The following is a 14,182-nucleotide window of genomic DNA, read 5'->3' as shown; positions in this document are numbered from 1 at the left end:
GAGTCTAAATCTTCCCTCCCTCAATGAACTCATGTCAGCTGGCTTTGCTGGGGCGGTCCTGCCCCGCACTCACTCCGAGCACCGGTCTCCTTTGGAGCTGGAGGCACTGTCGTGCTCAGCCCTGATTTGGCGTTCACAGTGTGCTCCCCTGTGGAGAGAGAAGAGAGACAATAAGATGCTCCCTGGTAAAGCATCCGTGCTCTTGGCTGGCATCCACCAGCGTCTTGGGCTTCAGGTTCAAGCATTTGCTGCTCTGTGAGTTCTCTGGTGCCCCAGAAGCAGGGGGGCTGGCATGCCAGCGATGCCAGAAGTGTGGCTGCTGTTGGCAGGGGAGGCAGACATCGGGGTACAGCTTCCCTGGGCATAGGAACATGGAGAAGCTCGGTGGAAACTCAGTGGAAGCATGTGCCCAGAGCCTGGTGTGCACTGGGGGTGCACTGGTTTGCACCATCCGGCACAAACACGCTGTGAGGGCTGGTTCAGACCACTCTGAACTGGTACCAGTCCACGAGCTGCACGTCCTTGCAGCCAAAGCAATGTCCTGTGCTCTCTGGCCTCAGGTGTTCGAGCAAGGGCTGCTGCATCTTCTGTCAGCCTGAAATCCCTCCTGGACATGAGACTGACACCAGCAGCTAGTTACTGTACCCAGTGGGAGAACTGCCCCTCCCTGGGACACGCAGGAGGGTGGGAGCTGTGGGTGTGTGGGGAGGTTCGCTCGCTCCTGGCTGGGATGGAGAGCCCCTTGTCTGATCCTGGAGCCACACTGAGGGACAGTGTGTGGCTGCTGTGTCAGGGTCTCACCCAAAACTGTTCTCCTCCCTCTTGTTCCCCCCTCCCTGGGGCCTCCCCTGGGCTCTCTCCTGGGGTGTTCCTGGCTGCCCCAGTGACTCTGTGGGGTGTCTGTGCCTGAATGCTCCCTGCAATGCCCAGGGACAAGGGGACAGGCTGTGCTGGACAAACCTCAGTGCCCTGGGGAGGGCCAGCTCTGTGTCCTGGCATTGTTATTCCCAGTGCCTGGCAGTGTACCTCATGGACAGCACTGCCCTGCATGGCACTGGCACAGGGGATGCTCAGGATTACTCAGTTGAACTCCCACCCAGCTCTGGCCAGGATTCACCGTGCTTTGGGCACCCTCACCCTGCTGGGGCTCAGTCATCTCCCCTATTACCCTTCTGAACAAGCTGGGGGTTTTATCTTGCTCTCTCCAACTAGTGTTAAAATGCTTTTTTACTGGCAGAGTAACTCCTTAACCTGAAATCTTTCCCCCTCACAGGTATAATTTTAAAATTATTTCATCATTTCTTTTTTTTGGCTGAAATAATGAGACCTGGAGGAAAGTGCTTTGTTTAAATAACACAGAGAGCTCTTTTGTGCACTTTCTAACCCTCAGTCACCTCCGGAAGGAGGGATCTGGGGCCTTGGCACAGTGCCACCGTGCTGCAGCCGCTGGTGACAGGGTGTCTGAGCACCCCGGTGCCACGGGGGGCTGCTGTCCCTTATCCCTTCAGAGCTGCTCCCCAGCCCCAGGCCACAGCCCCGAGCAGTGCTCTGAGCTGTGCCGGGGCCAGCAGTGTCCCTGGGAGCTGCTGGCGGACCTGGGGCACCAGAGGGGCAGGGTGCCCGTGGCGGCGGTGGTGGCAGCTGTGCCAGGAGCTGTGCCAGGAGCTGCTCGGGGATAATGTCACTGTGCACTGAGCCTGGCTCTGATCTCAGCTCCATCACTGTGCTCTGATCTCGGCTCTGATCTCAGCTCTCCATCCCTGTGCACTGAGCCTGGCTCTGATCTCAGCTCTCCATCCCTGTGCACTGAGCACGGCTCTGAGCCCGGCTCCATCACTGTGCTCTGATCTTGGCTCTGATCTCAGCTCTCCATCACTCCGCTCTGATCTCGGCTCTCCGGGCCCTTCCCCAGCTCGGAGCCGGTACCGTGTGCCGCGTGTACACCCTAAAGGAGAGCAGCAGCACTGCAGGGCAGCGGCGCCGGGATCCGCAGCTCCCGACAGCCCGGCGAGAAGCACGGCAAGAGGCAGTGCGTGATGCTGCTTGAGAGAGACCGTGGTACCTGATCAAAAGTGTCTGCGGCCGGCAGTGCCTGTTCATCCTCACGAGGAGGAAATTCGCTGTCCTAATCACCGAAATGTCAAATGTCACATTGTGTGAAGTGCATTTCTCTTCCCTGCAGCGCCTTGGAGACGAGCGCGCCTCAGGTACCGTGCGCTGCCAGCCTCTCCTCCAGAGAGCGGGGGAAGCTGCAGAGTGATCCTCCTTTCCTGGGGATGCTTTTCCACTTTGAGTTCTTGAGTCTGTAAGATGGGGGAGCTGTTGCATTGTACAAAAACGGCAGGGAACGATCCTGCTCCTCGGGAGCCCTCTGTCTCCTTGATGCCAGGCCAGAGGTGAGAACGCTGCCCTGGTGCCTGGCCAGAGGTGGGAACGCTGTCCTAGTGCCCGGCCAGAGGTGGGAACGCTGTCCTGGTACCAGGCCAGAGATGAGAACGCTGTCCTGGTGCCAGGCCAGAGGTGGGAGCGCTGTCCTGGTGCCCGGCCAGAGGTGGGAACGCTGTCCTGGTGCCCGGCCAGAGATGAGAACGCTGTCCTGGTATCAGGCCAGAGGTGGGAGCGCTGTCCTGGTATCAGGCCAGAGGTGGGAGCGCTGTCCTGGTATCAGGCCAGAGGTGGGAGCGCTGTCCTGGTGCCAGGCCAGAGATGGGAGCGCTGTCCTGGTGCCAGGCCAGAGGTGGGAACGCTGTCCTGGTACCAGGCCAGAGATGGGAACGCTGTCCTGGTGCCCCAGCTCTCGCCCTCACGGCCGGGCAGGCTCAGGACAGGCGGTGCTGAACCTGCCCAGGGCACACAGACCCTCAGCACTGCTTCTGGTTTTATTAAAGGTGTGGCATTGTCCCTGGGGTGCCTTGGTGGGTGGTGAAGCCCCAGCATGTGGTGGTGCCCTGGCCTTGGTGTGCCAGCCCCACACTGCCACTGAACGAGACCTCACACCCAAAACCACCACGGGCTGGTGACAGGCTTGTCCTCAAACGGACTCGCTTCGTCTGGTGGAACCAAACCAAGATAATAGTAGCTGGAGTGCACCCTTCTGTGCATTTTTAATCAAAAAACAGATTTTAAGTCATGAGCAAAGTAATTGTAATGTCTGATTACTTAATCTTTTAGCAGATTTGTTCTTTGAGAAATAAAATAATGTGCTAATTTTTTTTTAATTTCTTGCATTATTATTTGAAGGCTTCTAGCTGTTGGTACCTGGCTTATTTAAAAAGTGCTTTAGCTGTGGTGGATGAGCACAGATGAGCACCGAGTGTCCTGCAGGGATGGCACCCCTGCCTCAATTCTGCATTGCACGGGCACAGCTTTGCCTGGGAAGGTCCAGAGGCACAACTGGGAAAAGCCAGCTGTGCTGGCAAGGAGCCTGTCTGCCTCAGCTCACACCCCACGGGCAGGCTCTGCCCACCAGCTCAGGGCTCTCTTCAGCCAGCTCTGTGCCCCACACCTTGGGTTTTCTCACCCCCATGGTGGCCTGGCAGGGACACGGGCTCGCACAGAGCATGGATTGCTTAATTTGGAAATGGGGGTGGAGGAAATATTATGAGAAAAAACAGATATATTGCAGGGCTGTGAATAAAAATAGAGACTAAGGCCAGTGATAATTTAGAAAAATAGCCTGACCCAGAAAACCCTGTTACCTGCAAAAGGCCATTTCCCTCTGAGAGGTGTGGCTGTCACCTGCAGGCACTGGGGCTTGGTGTTACCAAGGCAGGCAGGGTCAGAGCACTGGGGGCTGCCAGGGGCCCACTGTGGCTGGCAGGCGGTGCTGAGCAGTGGGATGGAGCTGGGGCAGAGCTGACATGAGGAGAGGGCTGCTGACACCCTGGGCAGCCCCTCATTCCTCCTCTATGAACAGACACACTGGTGGGTTTGAGTTCCTGTGGATTTGAGGGGCCCAGCACAGCTGGACATGGAAGGCAAAGCCAGGGAAAGAGCTGTGAGCAGGGCTGGGCTCTGATGAGCTGGGTCAGGGCAAAACAGCTCCACGTTGGCTTCTGAAGGTGACATTGAGCCTGCTGGATGGAAGGACAATGATTGCCAATCCCTGAGGGCAGCTCCCAGTCGCTGGACAGCTGGAAAGCACCGGGAGGGTGGCTGGACCCGATGCTCTCAGACGGGTTTTCCAATCTAGATGATGCTGTGGTTGCATGGTTTCAGCAGCCAGAAATGCTGGTGCCATGCAGACGGATGGGCACCACCTGACAGGCAGCACGGGTACCCCGTCCTGTGCCAGCAGGGCTCAGTGCCCCTCCCCTGGTCTGTTTAAACACAAAGATGTGCTGCATTGCCTGTCTCCTCCTTCATTCTGGAGATTGAATAATGTTCCCTTTACACCTGCACTCTCTTCACGTTGGAGTTTTGGGTCTCGATCTCTTAAAGTTCTTCCTTGTTCACATTTATTTCTTACACAATTTATTCCTTTTTTTGTTCAGATGACTTCTGTCTCCATCAGCAGCCTGCCCCAATTCCCCCAGCACTGCCTGAGCCATGTGCAGAGCTCCTTTGCAGAATAGACAGGAATTTGTTGTTCTACCAGCTGCTGATTTAAGTATTTTTCTTAAGCCAAATTTTGCACAGAAAAGTGTCTTCAGTAATTCAAAATATTACTCTTCTGGATATTCCATCTCCTCTCTTCTATCCAAGCAGCATTAGCTGAGGGATAATGTTCAACTCACCTTGGTGGGAGAATGAAGAGCTACTCTACACCTCATTTGTACACAGAAGAAAGAATAAACTTTTATTTACAGCCTTTGTAGTTTTCAATTTATAATGTTTACAGTCCCTACAGTTGCAGTTTAGAGTACACAGGAGCTCACCACTGCCATAACCACAATGAAAAGCTTGCACCAAAAATGAGTTCATCTTCACTTCAAAAATGGCTCTGGAATGATGGCTGGAGTGTTGCTCCAGCAGAGACAAGGAATGCAATATTCCACTGCAACGGGAGGAGAAAGTGAATTCAGTGATTATTATGCGTAAGCATCCCAAACAAGCAGAACCACGGAAATAATAAGATAACTAATATTTTTGAGAAGCTGCTAATTGGAAAAAAAAAATAGAGACACAGAAGCAAAAGAATTCTGGTAATAACTCTTCAAAAAAGAGAGAACTGGCGTCTGGCATGGATCCCCACTGCTTCTGAGCTTGTTCAATTAAAATCAACACTGAATGGGTTTTCTTTCACTACCAATGCTCAAGCTGCATCCTTCAAAAGGATGGCAAATGATTGATATGCATATGAAAGAACTACAGAGTATGAAATTACAGAATGATACAGGGTTTGGATATTTGCACTTTGAAATATTAAATCTTCTGAAGGAAAATATTTGAGCAAATTCTGAATAAAGAACCCTACAGAGGAGGAAGAAAGAGCAGCAAGATAATCTAATAAGGCAGAGACAGAGCAATTTCCAAGTGCTGAATTCCTCAGCTGAACCACAACACGGAGTTTCCAGCCCAGGATCTGCTCTTCTCTCTGGCCTGGCCATTCACTACCAGGGTCTTGGGCATGTTCAGAACACAAACCAGGCTCAAGGTCCTGAGCCAGGCTTGGATTTAACCCCTTCTAGAGACACAGAGATGCTAACAATCACTTCATTGCTCCTGCTGCCCATCCCTCTTTTGTTTTTGCAGGCTCAGTGATGCTGGCACACCTCTCTGAGCAGGTGGAAACCCTGAGTGTCCCAATGGGCTCGGTGGCACAGACAGCCCCTGCCCCTGAGGGCACCCCTGCTCCTGAGGGCACCCCTGCTCTGGCTGCCTGGCACAGCCACCCCTCCTCACAGCTGGCAGAGGAGCCAAGGGAGGGTCTGCTGCCACCTGGCACAGACATCTTGTATGGAAAATCCTTTCCTTAGGATTTCTCCTCCTGAGAAGCTGGGAGGCCTCAGGAACAAAATGCAAACAATGGTTAGCTGCTGCTGTGGAATGCAACAGGTGCATCTGGGATTGGTCTCATGCGGTTGTTTGTAATTAATGGCCAATCACAGTCAGCTGGCTCGGACAGAGAGCCACGCCACAAACCTTTGTTATCATTCTTTGTTATTCTATTCTTACCCAGCCTTCTTATGGAATCCTTTCTTCTATTCTTTTAGTATAATTTTAATGTAATATAAATCATAAAACAATAAATCAGCCTTCTGAAACATGGAGTCAGATCCTCGTCTCTTCCCCAATCCGAAAAGACCCCTGTGAACACGGTCACAGCCACCCTCCTTTGGGTCTCTCACAGGACAAAGTGCTCTGTAATTAGGCTTTTTAATTAACTCATCAGGAGATACAACAACCAAGCACAACAGCAAGGGCTCGATCCCCTCTGCCCAAGGGATTGACATGAATTCACCCATTCACCCCTCAAGCCAATGAGATTCCATCAGGCATGAGCCAGGACTGAATCCCACAGCTCTGAGCAGAGGAGACCCCAGCCCAGGGGTGAGTGTTCATTCCTCCCCTCCATCAGCATGATGTGGGCATCCCCTGCAGCACTAAAGGAGGATGAAGAGGGAAAGCTCAGCATCCTGCTGCTGTGGGACCCACTGCACGGGCTGTGGGGTGAGCTGGCTTTTCAGCATCCCCCTGCTGTGGGACCCACTGCACAGGCTGTGGGGTGAGCTGGCTTTTCAGCATCCCCCTGCTGTGGGACCCACTGCACAGGCTGTGGGGTGAGCTGGCTTTTCAGCATCCCCCTGCTGTGGGACCCACTGCACGGGCTGTGGGGTGAGCTGGCCTTTGTACCCCCAGCTCGGTGTGCTCTGCTGCCAAGAGCCAGCAGAGCCAGCTGAGCTCCTGACAGGGATATGTGGGGATGCTGCTACAGGGATGGGGAGCAGTGGCTGCACTGCAGACCCTCAGCTCTCCTGGCCACCTCCTGCCACTGTCCCCTCTCACTCTGCCCAGTGATGCTCTCCCAGCACACACCAGGCTGCTGGCTATGGGCTGTGTTTGCCAAACATTTGACCAGGAGACACAGGAACACTCACAAGGTGCCAGGGATCCCTTTGATTCTGGTTTTTGAGAGGTGCAAGAGCAGGACTCGGGCTGTCTGCTGTGTCTCAGTCTGCCAGCCTGCTTTATTTTGATAATATTATGTGCAGATTAAACATCACTGAAGGTCACCTGTTCGGCACGAAGCATCTTGTCAGGAAATGCTGCATGGACACCCCTCAGACAGCTGCCTGATGGTCCCCAATCACACAGCACTTCCTCCCTGTGCTTAAAATCTCGGGATGCCATGGCTCCACGGTAATTAGCAGTTATTGAAGGCACAGGACTTGACTAACAACTTCCTTTAGAGGAGTCAGGGAGATCAGAACGCCGGGGTCAGGAGCTGGCACTGCTAATTACCCTCTCACTGCTAATTACCCTCTCACTGCTAATTACCCACTCGCTGCTGATTACCCGCTCACTGCTGTGGCCACAAGGAGCTCTCTGCAGCTCCCGTGCCATTGTCCCCTCCCAAGGACAGGATCCTGGCTCCTGTACCACTCTCACCCCTCATGGACAGTATCCCGGCTCCATCCCTTCAGGAGCAGTGGCAGGTGCCTCCTGCCAGTCTGGCCTGCCACAGGGCACAGACCTGGAGCCCCTGGGTCTGGGGTTTGCTGCTGTTTGAAATTCTCTTGGAAATGAACCCAGGCTGGGCTGAAGGAAATCAACTTCAGCAGGCGAAACTCGCCTGGCCCCTTGGGTGAGCTGCTCCAGTCTCTGCTGTCCTCCACAAAAATGCTCGTTTCACTTCTGGTCTTCAGCTTCCCACTGCAGCTTCCACACGCAGGTGTTCTTTTCCTTTTTATTTTAAAGTCCAGCCCCAAAGAGGAAAGTTTTCCTGCTTCTCCTGTGTAACTCCCCCTGCCAGTGCTCTGTGGATGGGGAAGCTGAGCCCTCACTGCTGCAGCCCTGGACTGATTTCCAGCCTGCTTTCTGTCAAGCCCATAATTAGATGCATTCTCTAAGGCCTTTACAGTGTTTGTAGAGTGAGCAATTACCAAATGCTACATTACAATTGTACAATTAGCAGTGCTGCATTGTTAATAATGAATTTAAGACTTCTGTAACAAGACTGGAGGGCTTCCATGTGGAGGGCTCGGGAGAATCTCGTTTGCATTACAAAAACCAGTCTGTGCCCTGGCCTGTGGTTGCCGACTTTGCATCTGAACAGGGGCAGCGTTTCAATCTCAGTCAAACTCAGTGACTGGCGCCTTCTCATGAGTGGGGAAATCTCAGTTCACTCCCATGGCTGAGATGATGAGGATGGAAGCATGTCCAAGGGAATCTTGTGGAAGCAAATAAGGCAGCATTTCTGAAGAAAATGGCACTCCAAATGCCATTACAGCCTGGCTTTTTATTTTCCTCAAGCAGTGTCTCAGAACCCCAGATTCCCTATTAGCTCCTTGGAGCAGGTTTGTGGGCAGTTTGTGGTTTGTTTAAACAACCCACCATGATTGTTACTGTTCTTTGATGCTGAGGAGGTTGACATTGAATGAAGTTTAAATTAAGGGATTTTCTTCCAATTCCACTCTCCCAAAACCTAGCACTAACAAAGAGAAGAAACCCAGCCTGAGGTTGTACTTCTCTCTTCTCTCCTGTTTGCTTTCTCCCCTCATTGTTTCACACAGCAGATGGCAATTTCTTCCCTAAGAGTTGCTTGTTGCCCTGTTCAGTGATGAGTTTGGGAATACATCCATTAGCACTGTGAAATACAAAGCTGTGTTTCGTGTCAGGTACAAACAGGCAATGTGTGTATTTGTGATTGTGAGATGTGTGGGGACCGACCATGGGACAGTTGTGAATTCTGATAATAACTGAGGAAAGTAAAGCATGGAGGAAGGCCTTTGGACCTATCTTTTGTTTGCAATTAACCCTGGTTGATTTAGGAGCATTGGAATTAAAGCCTTAAAGATGTTGCTCTTTGTTTGTAGTTAATCCTTGAAGAGTTCTGCAATAATAACCTTTTGAAGTATAATTTTAGACTATTGTATCCTTGAAACTATAGCTTTGGAATAAATATAAAGGAAATATGCTTATCTCATGCCTTAATAAATCAGAAAAAACTGACTTGAGAAAGGAAGATGAACATCACCTCAAGGATTTATGGTTTCGACCAAAGGGAAGCTGGACATCACTGTTATGAGATTTAGAGTCTCTGCAATTAAAAGGTGGACCCACATCTGGGGAGCTGGACCCCACCAGATGGGATTCGTCTTTCTTCTTTTGGAAACTGGACCGTCACCATCTGGGGATACTCCTTTGAGATACATCCTGAGAAATTAAAATCACAATAGTGTATGGAATTGTGACATGAAAATTTGGGACAGAAACTGCTGATGAGTAAAAATTGGAATAGAAACTGCTGAGAAAGCTGATGAGTACCCCTATAAATACCTGTGAGCCTCAGCTATGGGTGTGCAGTTGGAGGGAAAACTTCCCCCGCTGTACCCAGCACTGTTTAGCTCATACTTTACCAGATTAATTAACAAATTGATTGCTGCTTGAATATTGGCCTAGTCAAGCTTCTCATTCCCAGCAGCACCCAGGGAGGGGAGCAGCAGGGCGGATGAGGAGCCTGGGTGGATTCAGCTGCAGGAGCCACCACTGAATCCCTCTCAGAGCCTCTGGCACTGCCTCCATCAGAAAAGGGGGAGCTTCTGGCAGCTCCTCACAGAGCCACCCTTGTGATTCCCCCACAGCCAACCCCTGGCCATGAAAACCCCATACAATTTACACTTTGTTTGTGTGTTTGGTTTGCAGGGTCATTTTTCTTTCAGAAAAATGGTGCATTTCCAAGCAGCCCTGGTGGCTCATGACTTATGTTCAAGGCAAACACAAGACAAATGAGGCACCTCCAGAGAGCCAAACTCCAGGCAGAGCTCACTGCCAGGTGATCCAGTGCTAAATAATGACCAGTGCTTAGTGCAGACTGAATAAATGCATGAAACCCAGGAAAAAGACACATTGAAGGGAATACCTGAACAAGCCAAACCCCACAGAAGTGGGGCTTGTAAACTGGGCTGTGAGGCTCAAAAATGCAGAGGGCAGGTTTGCAATGAGGAATGGTTTCTCTGACAATGTGTCACGTGTGTGCGATGTATCAGTGACACACGGCTCCTCAGTGTGCCATTAATTATGGCACTCCCTAGTCAGACACTTAGCATTTGCATGTGGCAAATGGTGGTTTCTGCAAGGTGAGGGGCCCTGCAAGGCTCCCCTTCTGCAGGACCTGGGGCCTGGGCAGTCCCAGCAGAATGGTTCTGCCACCCCTTGGGGCTGGCACGGGTCCCACCAGTGTTCATCCATTCTGGGCCCTCTCCTGCGTGAGCTCCTGGCCAGCATTCCTTGCCTCTGGTACATTATATATATATATATATATATTATAATTCCTGCCAATGCCTCAAATAGCTCTGCAGAGCCACAGCAGCCCTGTCCCGCTGCCAGGAGGAGGGCAAGGGCTGTCTGTGCTGGGCTGGTGCAATACAGCACAGGGATGTGCCATGGGGACGTGCCATGGGGACGTGCCACAGGGATGTGCCCAGGCACTGCTCCAGCTGTTATCCACAGGGATGTGCCCCAGGGATGTGCACAGACACGAATCCAGCTGTTATCCACAGGGATGCGCACAGGGATGTGCACAGACACGAATCCAGCTGTTATCCACAGGGATGTGCCACAGGGATGTGCACAGACACGAATCCAGCTGTTATCCACAGGGATGCACACAGGGGTGTGCCCAGGCACTGCTCCAGCCCTTATCCATGCCAGCTTTCCCTGCCAGTAATGCTCATGGCCCTGTTGGTGTGCCCTGGGCCAGGAACACCTGTGCAGGCACCCACCCAAGCCCCCCAGGCTTTCCCCTCTCGCTGCAGACCCCAGAGGCTCCAGCTGCTGCTGCTCCCAGTGCGAGCCCAGCTGTGGCTGTGCTGCCTGCAGGCCAGGCTGCAGGAACTGCACTGGAGCCCCACCCTGCTCTCCCAGCAGGTTTTCAGGCCAGGCTGCACCCAGAGCTCCCCATTCCTGTGGCTTCTGACATCCCCTGGCAGGAGGGGAGTCTTCCTCTGAGAGGTGGATGAAGGAGAAAATGTTGTAAAAAATACCTGAAATATTTTATATTTCTATTTTTTATTTATGTTATTTTATTGTTTCCTCCTGGTTTGCAGTTGAAAGCAGCCTGGAGCACATGGGTAGGCAGAGTAATCCTCCCTATGTGTCCAGCTTGCCTGCATTTCCCACAGCTCAGTGCAGCACCAGGCGTGCTCCTTCCTGATGCTTTGCTATGGAGATCCAAGGCAAGTCTCCATTTTATAGGGGATTTTTTATCAAATTATCTTTTACATAAGCAGCTTAGTGAGCCTATTTTTAAAACTGCTGCTTGGGGGGACTCCAAGCCTGCCATTTTTCCCTCAAAGACCGGAATTATGCTGCTCATCTCTCACAGGTGGGGTGGTGCTGCAGCCACGAGGCACTGAGGGTCTGAGCAAGGAAAGTTTATGGAGATTCATGGCAGAGAAGATGATCCTCCACCTCAACACCCAATGGAGGAAAACAGACAGTCATTCAAAAACCAGAGCACTTCACATCTGAGACTTCACCTACCATATTTCTATTAAAAATATAACCTCTATCTACAAGTTGTACCTTAGCTATACAGATTATCAGGGCTATAAATCTATTATTTCAGCAAGATGAAAGATAATCCTGTTTCCCACTGTGAGAGATACAGCAGAAGACACAAGCAGCCATTAGGTCCAACCAAAAGTCCATATAACCATTTATCCAGTGTGCCAGGAAGGAGTGTGCTGCCAAATCCCAGACCCTAAAGCTCTGTGCAAATCAGTTACTCTGTCATGAGCTGAAGCCTCATGCTAGGAATAACAGACCAGGTCTGAAAACACAGGCTGACTTTGCAGATAAAATCCTGTGGCCAGAAAATTTGGCAGTCTGGCAGAAAATATGCCAAAATTGAAGTAAAATGCATTGTGCAGGAACGAGACAGACCTAAAAGCAAAGATGACAGACTGGCACGCTGGCTGACAGCATTTAACTGGGAAGGAGATCAAAGCCTGCAATCCTCCAATGCTCTCCAGTTTCTGGTGACTAGTGGCTGAAGTGGTTCTGCTTGAAATAAAAAGGCAGGATTGTTCTTTCTGCGATGAATGTATTCGGTCAGTTTTGGGTCCAGGTGACCCTTCAGTACCACAGCAGCAGCACTGGCTCTGCAGCTCATGGTGCTCTCCCCGGGGCTGTGCCATCCCAAACCTCTGCAGTCACACGGAGCCCAGCTCGGTGCCTCGGAGCTTTGCTGCCTCCAGGATTTTCTGTTCTCAGTTCAGGTTTGCAGGAAGCCTCTGGCCCAAGGGCCCCTGGTTTGCTCTGGGTGAAAGCAAAGGAAAACCACCCAGAAAACCTGCAGGGGCTGGCACAGCGTGTCACTGTCACATTTCCTGGAAACATCCCTTCGCCAGGATTTCCCTTCTGGGAAGCTGAGAAGCCTCAGAGAAAAATGAAAACAATAATTATCTGATTGCTTCTCCTGTGTTTTGCTGCTTTGAAATGTGGTTGGAGATTGTTTCTCCAACAGGTGAATTGTTTTGACCTAATGACCAATCACGGTCAGGCTGTGTTGGGACTCTGGAGAGTCACGGGTTTTTCATTAGTATCTTGTTAAACCTTCTGTCTGTATCCTTGCTCTATTCTTTAGTATAATGTAGCATAGCATTCTATAACATAATATAATATAATTGATAAATATGATATGGTATGCTAGGATATGATATATACCATATAACATATAACATATACCATATAACATATAACATATAACAGATAACAGATAACAGATAATAGAAAACATATATCATATATCATATATCAAATTACATACCCTACCATAACGTAACATATAATATAGTATAATGTAGTATAATATAATGTAGTATAATATAATATAATATAATATAATATAATATAATATAATATAATATAATATAATATAATATAATATAATATAATATAATATAATATAATATAATATAATATAATATAATATAATATAATATAATATAATATAATATAATATAATTGCAGCCAATGCCTTTTATATTTCTACATATAAATCACACAGTTATAGAGCTCTGGTGTCCTGACTGGATTTCTTTGCATTCAGGAGAATCCATAGAATTATTTCAGCTGGAGTTAACGGCTATAATTCAAACATGTTTTTTCTTAAGTGATAAACTTAATTTATCACAGCTTGCCATCAGCAGGGACTCCATGATCTCATGAGCACATGGAACATTGAGGAGGGGAAAATGAGGGCAGGTTTGATGTTATAAAATTAAGTGGGAAATTTACAGTGATGTTTGGAAAAGCCTGATATTGTACGAAATATCTGAGATTCCCCCTGGTGAGCTGACTAAGCTGTTCTGTAGGGCAAGGCTCTCATTTGCTGCCAGCTCCACATGTTCCCCAAAGCTCAGAGAAACTTTGTATTTGCACAATGAGTTCAGATTCCAGCCCAAGTTTTATCATCTCAGGTTTTATATGAGATCAGGTTTGCAGTTCTCCACATCACCACTGGAATTATTTAAGAACGAAGATGAGGTGGACTCATTATGGAAATTTAGCAAACCAGATCTGTTGGAAAAGGACGTGGAAAGAAATTTCTTTCTCCTATTCCAAGCCAAAATGAGTTTGAAATACTTTTACCAGACAATTTACCTTTCTCCTCATTCATCCAAATTTTTATCCTAATTCTTTAAAAATATCATTAAAACTGAGAGTATGTTGGATTCCATCATTATCCAAGCAATTAGGGGCATTTCCCTCACAGAGAGACACCAGCAAACTTTCTATTACTGCCTCCCATTTGTCACTACATCCAGTTATTTCTGGCTTCCAACTTTGGTGCTCACACTCAAACTCTCACAAGATGGAACAAAGAAACCAGGCCAGCTGTTCTCTTTCCCAGACCTGTCCATGCTGGTGTTTGCACATTCCCATTGCCGTTCCTGGGGCGTCAGGGCTGCCCAGCCCTGTCCCCGTGTGTGCTCCATCCCCAGCAGTGTCGCAGGGACAGCACTGGGCACCATCTCCCCCTGTCCTGGCGCGGTCCCCGGGAGCAGAGCCTGGC

The sequence above is a fragment of the Melospiza melodia genome, chromosome 6 (genome assembly GCF_035770615.1).
Source record: "Melospiza melodia melodia isolate bMelMel2 chromosome 6, bMelMel2.pri, whole genome shotgun sequence".
Taxonomy (NCBI): Eukaryota; Metazoa; Chordata; class Aves; order Passeriformes; family Passerellidae; genus Melospiza; species Melospiza melodia.
Note: the sequence above shows the minus strand (reverse complement) of the source record.